The following is a 10,620-nucleotide window of genomic DNA, read 5'->3' as shown; positions in this document are numbered from 1 at the left end:
GGGCAGCCGCACCCTTGTGTCTTGGCGCCTCCCTCCCCTGCTACACCTCGTCCTCCTCCCGCAGCAGCTTGGCGAAGCCCTGCCGAAGTTCTGCTGCATCCACCACCACGCCGTTGTGCTGCTGGATCATCATCAACCTCTCCTTCCCCCTTGCTGGATCAAGAAGGAGGAGACGTCATCCGCTCCGTACGTGTGTTGAACGCGGAGGTGCTGTCCGTTCGGCACTTGGTCATCGGTGATTTGGATCACGGCGAGTACAACTCCATCATCACCGTTCTCTCGAACGCTTCCGCACACGATCTACAAAGTGGTATGTAGATGCAATCTCTCTCCCATGACTCGTTGCTTAGATGAACTCATAGATGGATCTTGGTGAAACCGTAGGAAAAATTTTAATTTTCTGCAACGTTCCCCAACAGTGGCATCATGAGCTAGGTCTATGTGTAGTTCTCTATTGCACGAGTAGAATACAATTTTGTTGTGGGCGTAGATCTTGTCAACTTGCTTGCCGCTACTAGTCTTTTCTTGCTTCAGCGGTATTGTGGGATGAAGCGGCCCGGACCGACCTTACATGTACGCTTACGTGAGACAGGTTCCACCGACTGACATGCACTAGTTGCATAAGGTGGCTAGCGGGTGTCTGTCTCTCCCACTTTAGTTGGAGCGGATTCGACGAAAAGGGTCCTTATGAAGGGCAAATAGAAGTTGACAAAAATCACGTTGTGGTTATTCGTAGGTAAGAAAACATTCTTGCTAGAACCCAATTGCAGCCACGTAAAAGATGCAACAACAATTAGAGGACGTCTAACTTGTTTTTGCAGCAATTGTCATGTGATGTGATATGGCCAGAAGTTGTGATGAATGATGAATGATATATTGTGATGTATGAGATCATGTTCTTGTAATAGGAATCACGACTTGCATGTCGATGAGTATGACAACCGGCAGGAGCCATAGGAGTTGTCTTTATTTTTTTGTATGACCTGCGTGTCATTGAAGAATGCCATGTAAATTACTTTACTTTATTGCTAAACGTGTTAGCCATAGAAGTAGAAGTAGTCGTTGGCGTGAAAACTTCATGAAGACACGATGATGGAGATCATGATGATGGAGATCATGGTGTCATGCCGGTGACAAAGATGATCATGGAGCCCCGAAGATGGAGATCGAAGGAGCTATATGATATTGGCCATATCATGTCACTACTTTATATAATTGCACGTGATGTTTATTATGTTTATGCATCTTGTTTACTTAGAACGATGGTAGTAAATAAGATGATCCCTTATAATAATTTCAAGAAAGTGTTCCCCCTAACTGTGCGCCGTTGCTAAAGTTCGTCGTTTCGAAGCACCACGTGATGATCGGGTGTGATAGATCCTTACGTTCACATACAACGGGTGTAAGACAGTTTTACACATGCAGAAACACTTAGGGTTAACTTGACGAGCCTAGCATGTATAGACATGGCCTCGGAACACAAGAGACGGAAAGGTCGAACATGAGTCGTATGGAAGATACGATCAACATGGAGATGTTCACCGATGATGACTAGTCTGTCTCACGTGATGATCAGACACGGCCTAGTCGACTCGGGTCGTGTAACACTTAGATGACTAGAGGGATGTCAATCTGAGTGGGAGTTCATTAAATAATTTGACTAGATGAACTTAATTATCATGAACTTAGTCTAAAGTCTTTGCAAAAATATGTCTTGTAGATCAAATGGCCAACGCTCATGTCAACATGAACTTCAACGCGTTCCTAGAGAAAACCAAGCTGAAAGATGATGGCAGCAACTATTCGGACTGGGTCCGGAACCTGAGGATCATCCTCATAGCAGCCAAGAAAGATTATGTCCTAGATGCACCGCTAGGTGAAGCACCCATCCCAGAGAACCAAGACGTTATGAACACTTGGCAATCACGTGCTGATGATTACTCCCTCGTTCAGTGCGGCATGCTTTACAGCTTAGAACCGGGGATCCAAAAGCGTTTTGAGCGACACGGAGCATATGAGATGTTCGAGGAGCTGAAAATGGTTTTTCAAGCTCATGCCCGGGTCGAGAGATATGAAGTCTCCGACAAGTTCTATAGTTGTAAGATGGAGGAAAACAGTTCTGTCAGTGAGCACATACTCCAAATATCTGGGTTGCACAACCGCCTGTCCCAGCTGGAGATCAACCTCCCGGACGAGGCAGTCATTGACAGAATCCTTCAGTCGCTCCCACCGAGCTACAAGAGCTTTGTGTTGAACTACAATATGCAGGGGATGGTGAAGACCATTCCTGAAGTATTTTCAATGCTGAAGTCAGCAGAGGTTGAAATCAAGAAAGAACATCAAGTGTTGATGGTCAATAAGACCACTAAGTTCAAGAAGGGCAAGGATAAGAAGAACTTCAAGAAGGACGGCAAAGATGTTGCCGCGCCCGGTAAGCCAGTTGCCGGGAAGAAGTCAAAGAATGGACCCAAGCCTGAGACTGGGTGCTTTTATTGCAAAGGGAAGGGTCACTGGAAGCGGAACTGCCCCAAATACTTAGCGGACAAGAAGGCCGGCAACACTAAAGGTATATTTGATATACATGTAATTGATGTGTACCTTACCAGTACTCGTAGTAACTCCTGGGTATTTGATACCGGTGTCGTTGCTCATATTTGTAACTCACAGCAGGAGCTGCGGAATAAGCGGAGACTGGCGAAGGATGAGGTGACGATGCGCGTCGGGAATGGTTCCAAGGTCGATGTGATCGCCGTCGGCACGCTACCTCTACATTTACCTACGGTATTAGTTTTAAACCTCAATAATTGTTATTTAGTGCCAAGTTTGAGCATGAACATTGTATCTGGATCTCGTTTCATGTGAGATGGCTACTCATTTAAATCTGAGAATAATGGTTGTTCTATTTATATGAGAGATATGTTTTATGGTCATGCCCCGATGGTCAATGGTTTATTCTTAATGAATCTCGAACGTAATGTTACACATATTCATAGTGTGAATACCAAAAGATGTAAAGTTGAAAACGATAGTCCCACATACTTGTGGCACTGCCGCCTTGGTCACATTGGTGTCAAGCGCATGAAGAAGCTCCATGCTGATGGACTTTTAGAGTCTCTCGATTATGAATCATTTAACACATGCAAACCATGCCTCATGGGCAAAATGACCAAGACCCCGTTCTCCGGAACAATGGAGCGAGCAACCAACTTATTGGAAATCATACATACTGATGTGTGTGGTCCAATGAGCGTTGAGGCTCGCAGAGGATATCGTTATGTTCTCACTCTCACTGATGACTTGAGTAGATATGGGTATGTCTACTTGATGAAACACAAGTCTGAGACCTTTGAAAAGTTCAACGAATTTCAGAATGAGGTAGAGAATCAACGTGACCGAAAGATAAAGTTCCTACGATCAGATCGTGGAGGAGAATATTTAAGTCACGAATTTGGTACATACTTAAGGAAATGTGGAATCGTTTCACAACTCACGCCGCCTGGAACACCTCAGCATAACGGTGTGTCCGAACGTCGTAATCGCACTCTATTGGATATGGTGCGATCTATGATGTCTCTTACCGATTTACCGCTATCATTTTGGGGATACGCTCTAGAGACAGCTACATTCACTTTAAATAGGGCACCGTCTAAATCTGTTGAGACGACACCGTATTAATTATGGTTTGGGAAGAAACCTAAGCTGTCGTTTCTAAAAGTTTGGGGATGCGATGCTTATGTCAAGAAACTTCAACCTGAAAAGCTCGAACCCAAGTCAGAAAAATGCGTCTTCATAGGATACCCCAAGGAAACCATTGGGTATACCCTCTACTTAAGATCCGAGGGCAAGATCTTTGTTGCCAAGAACGGATCCTTTCTGGAAAAAGAGTTTCTCTCGAAAGGAGTAAGTGGGAGGAAAGTAGAACTCGATGAAGTACTACCTCTTGAACCGGAAAGTAGTGCAGCTCAGGAAAATGTTCCTATGGTGCCTACACCAACTGGAGAGGAAATTAATGATGATGATCAAGGTACTTCGGATCAAGTTGCTACTGAACTTCGTAGGTCCACAAGGACACGTTCCACACCAGATTGGTATGGCAACCTGTCCTGGAAATCATGTTGTTAGACAACGGTGAACCTTCGAACTATGAAGAAGCGATGGCGGGCCTAGATTCCAACAAATGGCTAGAAGCCATGCAATCCGAGATAGAATCCATGTATGAAAACAAAGTATGGACTTTGACTGACTTGCCCGATGATCGGCGAGCGATGGAAAACAAATGGATCTTTAGTAAGAAGACGGACGCGGATGGTAATGTCACCATCTATAAAGCTCGAGTTGTCGCTAAGGGTTATCGGCAAGTTCAAGGGATTGACTACGATCAGACTTTCTCTCCCGTAGCGAAGCTTAAGTCCGTCCGAATCATGTTAGCAATTGCCGCATACTATGATTATGAGATATGGCAGATGGACGTCAAAACAGCATTCCTTAACGGTTATCTTAAGGAAGAGCTGTATATGATATAGCCGGAAGGTTTTGTCATCCTAAGAATGCTAACAAAGTATGCAAGCTCCAGTGATCCATTTATGGGCTGGTGCAAGCATCTCGGAGTTGGAACATTAGCTTTGATGAGATGATCAAAGCGTTTGGGTTTATGCAGACTTATGGAGAAGCCTGCGTTTACAAGAAAGTGAGTGGGAGCTCTGTAGCATTTCTCATATTATATGTAGATGACATACTTTTGATGGGAAATGATATAGAATTCTTGGACAACATTAAGGCCTACTTGAATAAGTGTTTTTCAATGAAGGACCTTGGAGAAGCTGCTTACATATTAGGCATCAAGATCTATAGGGATAGATCGAGACGCCTCATAGGTCTTTCATAAAGCACATACCTTGATAAAGATTTTGAAGAAGTTCAAAATGGATCAGTCCAAGAAAGGGTTCTTGCCTGTATTGCAAGGTGTGAGATTGAGCTCGGCTCAATGCCCGACCACGGCAAAAGATAAAGAAGAGATGAGCGTCATCCCCTATGCCTCAGCCATAGGATCTATTATGTATGCCATGTTGTGTACCAGACCTGATGTAAACCTTGCCATAAGTTTGGTAGGAAGATACCAAAGCAATCCCGGCAAGGAACACTGGACAGCGGTCAAGAATATCCTGAAGTACATGAAAAGGACAAAGGACATGTTTCTCGTTTATGGAGGTGACGAAGAGCTCATCGTAAAGGGTTACGTCGACGCTAGCTTCGACACAGATCTGGATGACTCTAAGTCACAAACCGGATACGTGTATATGTTGAATGGTGGAGCAGTAAGCTGGTGCAGCTGCAAGCAGAGCGTCGTGGCGGGATCTACATGTGAAGCGGAGTACATGGCAGCCTCGGAGGCAGCGCATGAAGCAATTTGGGTGAAGGAGTTCATCACCGACCTAGGAGTCATACCCAATGCGTCGGGGCCGATCAAACTCTTCTGTGACAACACTGGAGCTATTGCCCTTGCCAAGGAGCCCAGGTTTCACAAGAAGACCAGGCACATCAAGCGTCGTTTCAACTCCATCCGTGAAAATGTTCAAGATGGAGACATAGATATTTGCAAAGTACATACGGATCTGAATGTCGCAGATCCGTTGACTAAACCTCTTTCGCGAGCAAAACATGATCAACACCAGAACTCTATGGGTGTTCGATTCATCACAATGTAACTAGATTGTTGACTCTAGTGCAAGTGGGAGACTGTTGGAAATATGCCCTAGAGGCAATAATAAAAGGATTATTATTATATTTCCTTGTTCATGATAATTGTCTTTTATTCATGCTATAATTGTATTATCCGGAAATCGTAATACATGTGTGAATACTTAGACCAAATATGTCCCTAGTAAGCCTCTAGTTGACTAGCTCATTGGTCAACAGATAGTCATGGTTTCCTGACTATGGACATTAGATGTCGTTGACAACGGGATCACATCATTAGGAGAATGATGTGATGGACAAGACCCAATCCTAAGCATAGCACAAGATCATGTAGTTCGTTTTTGCTAGAGCTTTTCCAATGTCAAGTATCTCTTCCTTAGACCATGAGATCGTGTAACTCCCGGATACCGTAGGAGTGCTTTGGGTGTACCAAACGTCACAACGTAACTGGGTGACTATAAAGGTGCACTACAGGTATCTCCGAAAGTGTCTGTTGGGTTGACACGGATCGAGACTGGGATTTGTCACTCCGTACAACGGAGAGGTATCACTGGGCCCACTCGGTAGTGCATCATCATAATGAGCTCAGAGTGACCAAGTGTCTGGTCCCGGGATCATGCATTACGGTACGAGTAAAGTGACTTGCCGGTGACGAGATTGAACGAGGTATTGGGATACCGACGATCGAGTCTCGGGCAAGTAACATACCGTCTGACAAAGGGAATAGTATACGGGGTTGCTTGAATCCTCGACATCGTGGTTCATCCGATGAGATCATCGAGGAGTATGTGGGAGCCAACATGGGTATCCAGATCCCGCTGTTGGTTATTGACCGGAGAGCCATCTCGGTCATGTCTGCATATCTCCCGAACCCGTAGGGTCTACACACTTAAGGTTCGGTGACGCTATGGTTGTATAAATATGAGTATGCAGCAAACCGAATGTTGTTTGGAGTCCCGGATGAGATCCCGGACGTCACGAGGAGTTCCGGAATGGTCCGGAGGTAAAGAATTATATATAGGAAGTGCTGTTTCGGTCATCGGGAAAGTTTCGGGGTCACCCGGTATTGTACCGGGACCACCGGAAGGGTCCCGGGGGTCCACCGGGTGGGGCCACCTATCCCGGAGGGCCTCGTGGGCTGAAGTGGGAGGGGAACCAGCCCCTAGTGGTCTGGTGCACCCCCCTTGGCCCCCCCTGCGCCTAGGGTTGGAAACCCTAGGTGGGGGCGCACCACTTGCCTTGGGGGGCACTCCACCCCCCCTGGCCGCCGCCCCCTTGGGAGATTGGATCTCCCAGGGCCGGCGCCCCCCCTGGGGGCCTATATAAAGGAGGGCAAGGGGAGGGCAGCCGCACCCTTGTGTCTTGGCGCCTCCCTCCCCTGCTACACCTCGTCCTCCTCCCACAGCAGCTTGGCGAAGCCCTGCCGGAGTTCTGCTGCATCCACCACCTCGCCATTGTGCTGCTGGATCATCATCAACCTCTCCTTCCCCCTTGCTGGATCAAGAAGGAAGATACGTCATCCGCTCCGTACGTGTGTTGAACGCGGAGGTGCTGTCCGTTCGGCACTTGGTCATCGGTGATTTGGATCACGGCGAGTACAACTCCATCATCACTGTTCTCTCGAACGCTTCCGCACGCGATCTACAAAGTGGTATGTAGATGCAATCTCTCTCCCATGAATCGTTGCTTAGATGAACTCATAGATGGATCTTGGTGAAACCGTAGGAAAAATTTTAATTTTCTGCAACGTTCCCCAACACGCTGGACCCGAAAAACACGGGCAAGAGAGTAAGAAGAAGAGTTAGAGCCTATTACGGGCGAAAACATTGGGAAATGATGAAAACATATGTCAAAAGGAACAAAAACCAAACCTACTCCAAGCAGCAACAGGATCAATCCAAACCTCTTGCCGGCAGGGACCTAAGAGGCATCGTCTGGCACCCTTCCCCTTTTTCAAAGTAGAAACACTGGTGTCACTCGCGACACTGGAAGAATTTTGTCTCCTGGATGGGGGAACAATTGGTGAAGCCTTGTCAGTAGGAGATCCATCTTGAATTTCCCGAGATTGATCATGGCCAATGTCCTGGTGCACATTCTCCATCTGTTGTCTTCTTCCTTGTAAAGACTAGCACCATCACCACCAGATCCAACACTGAACAACTCCTCTTGGGTATTGCGGAGCTCCTGAGAATTGTTGTCATCGTGCCAGCCATGGCAACCAGTTGGATGATATGTGCGTTCTCCAACTAAAGAAATGAAATTACTGGCAACTGCATCACCATCAGCACCCAACAATGTCGTCCAGCACTGAACCAATTTCCCAAGAAGGTTGCTCATGCCAGACGCAAACTAGCCGACAAGATGCTCGACAAAACCCCTCGCCTGGTTTGGACAAACAAAAATAGATGCACCCGTTAGGAAAGGGGGGAGGGTGAGAAGGAATCAAAAAATGCCAGATGGCATGGATCATGTAACTATGTGTGTGAAAGATAACATGTCCGAATTACCTCGAGGGAACAAGATGGACCTGAATGCACATCCAACCATTTGGTGAAATTATATGGTCCACCAAAGAAGTTGTAGTTAATAGAATGCTTTGCCATTAGCTGCAGATACCGGCAAGAGGTCAGTGGTACAAAAATAAATAATGGTAAATTATAAAAGTAAAAAAGAGGTTGCAGGCACATAGGGAGTAAAAAAAGATGGATCGCACATATGTGGAAAAACAAAATGCCATTTGCAGTCTACTATTTTCTCCGTGTGCGCGCTTGTAGACTTGCCATGTGGATTGTGTAGGAACTGGGGTTGCCATATGCATTTCTGAGTTTAACTTGACTGATACACAAATTTGCCATCTCCATTGTGAAATTAATGTTTAAAAAACATGTGCATTAAACTTCAAAGTGCCATGCATGATCTAACTGATTTGCCATGTTCCCATAATTAAATTTTGAAAATTTTAAAAGTTGGCTTGAGGAGTTTACAACATTTGCCGTACATTATGAACTATAGTTCACGTGTGGAGTGTGTAGAAAAGATGCCCATCTAATTTTGCAGTTGACATGTGTGCGGTAAAAAATAGATTTCCCATTAGGAATATGTTAAAGTTGCCATGAACATTCTAATATGATTGCCATGTGAAAAAGTGGAAGTTGAAGGTGAAAATAACAACAACAAAGTAAAGAACTATCCATGAAATTGGCAAAAGGAAAAGAGAAAGCTAACCTGGAGTTTGCATACATTGTGTCGGATATCCTATCTGCAAGAAGGACAACCTTGACCACATCGTAATTCCAAGCATGGATGACAAACTTATGTGGTGGAAGTGGGCCTCCTAACTCAACGAGGTTGACACTAGAGATGTCAAGCTTGTCAACGTACATAAGTTGTAAGAACACGGCCAAAAAATGGGGGGAAAGGGGAAACATGTTAGTATACATTGAGTGAATCATTGAAGAATGAGAACAGAAAAAAAGCACATATGACGCAATGTTTTGGAAGAAATAGGAGACATGAGGTAGAAGATTTGCCGCTTGGGTAGTGCTGCATTTGACATGTGGTAAAAGTAGGGTTTCCATGTGCAGACTACTATATTTTCCATGTGGGTGGTACTAAATTTTTCATATTTCAAATGATGTAGTTGCCATGTATGAAGTACTCCCTCCGTCTGGAAATACTTTCTTAGAAATCGATAGATACATCCATTTTATCCATTTCTAGGACAAGTATTTCTGGACGGAGGGGATATTATACTTGCCATGTCTGATATTCTATGTGTGCCATGTATGTCATACTATAATTGCCATGAGTTGCAAACTATATGTAAAAATTTAAACATTGTTACAATCACAATGTGGGAGAATAAAATGAAGTTGACATTTGAAAGGTGTTTTGTGTGACTTGTGGTCATGACCAAAAAATGCCATGTCTGGGCCACTGTATTTGCCATATATGCACTGTTGTAGTTGCCACATCTGATCTATTAGAGTTGCCATGTGGTATCTGCTAGATTAGCCGTGTGGGATGCGCTAGATTGTGAAGAAAGAAATAATGTGCCATGTGTAAACATTTAAAAACACTAACCATTAGGTAGAGGCGGCAACCCTTGTAGTACATCTTTTTGGCGAAGGCGTCATGAAGGAAGCAGCAGTGAACTTACACCAATTCATGTTTTTACATCTTTCAACTTGTCCTACAAATTCAAAAAGGACATCATGCGCGGTTAAAAAACAATTTGAAAATATATGTTAGTACATGACAACAAAAAAGACAAAATCAAAGAGTACCAAGACAACGAGAATGTACCAGGATAGAAAAGCATCTACTGCTTGGGGGAAGGGACGTGGTAGGCGCAAATATGGATGAGATCAGGTACATTAAGAGCTTCATCTTGAAGACCTCCCGTGGATTTTCATAGTAGCCAAAGAATTCTCAAGGGAAGTCTTGAAAGGCATGGATTGCTCGCCAGGAAACAATAGGGGGGCCAAACATTCCTCAACATTGTTGTCCACCTGGTAAGGGACATCGATCCCGCCATGGGGGACACCCAAAGTGTAGTAAACACAGTCCTAATCCAAAGCACGTCCTCGAATAACAAATTCCCCAGAAGCGGGGTCATAAATCTCCCTGAGCCAAGTTTGTGCATTGGACATCCATCAAAGCCTGCATCCCCATCTCCGCATTAGTTGCCTTCTTCTCCTCGTTGAATCCTTTGTTTAGTTCAGTCAGCTTTTCTTACAAACCCCTATTGCGTGGTTTCTTCTTCTAGAAACATTTGACAAGAGTACAAAATGAAGGTCATCAGAAAGAAAAACTTAAAACTTGACAAGATGTGCATTTCAAAAAAGAAATAGAATGTATGTTCCTCTACGAGTATGCAATGTGTGAGAGTGTGGTTCTCTGAAAAGGCATAGGGGTTGTGGT

This window comes from Triticum dicoccoides, chromosome 3B, assembly GCF_002162155.2.
Source record: "Triticum dicoccoides isolate Atlit2015 ecotype Zavitan chromosome 3B, WEW_v2.0, whole genome shotgun sequence".
Taxonomy (NCBI): domain Eukaryota; kingdom Viridiplantae; phylum Streptophyta; class Magnoliopsida; order Poales; family Poaceae; genus Triticum; species Triticum dicoccoides.
The sequence above is the reverse complement of the archived record's forward strand: the minus strand, read 5'-3'. Positions refer to the sequence as shown.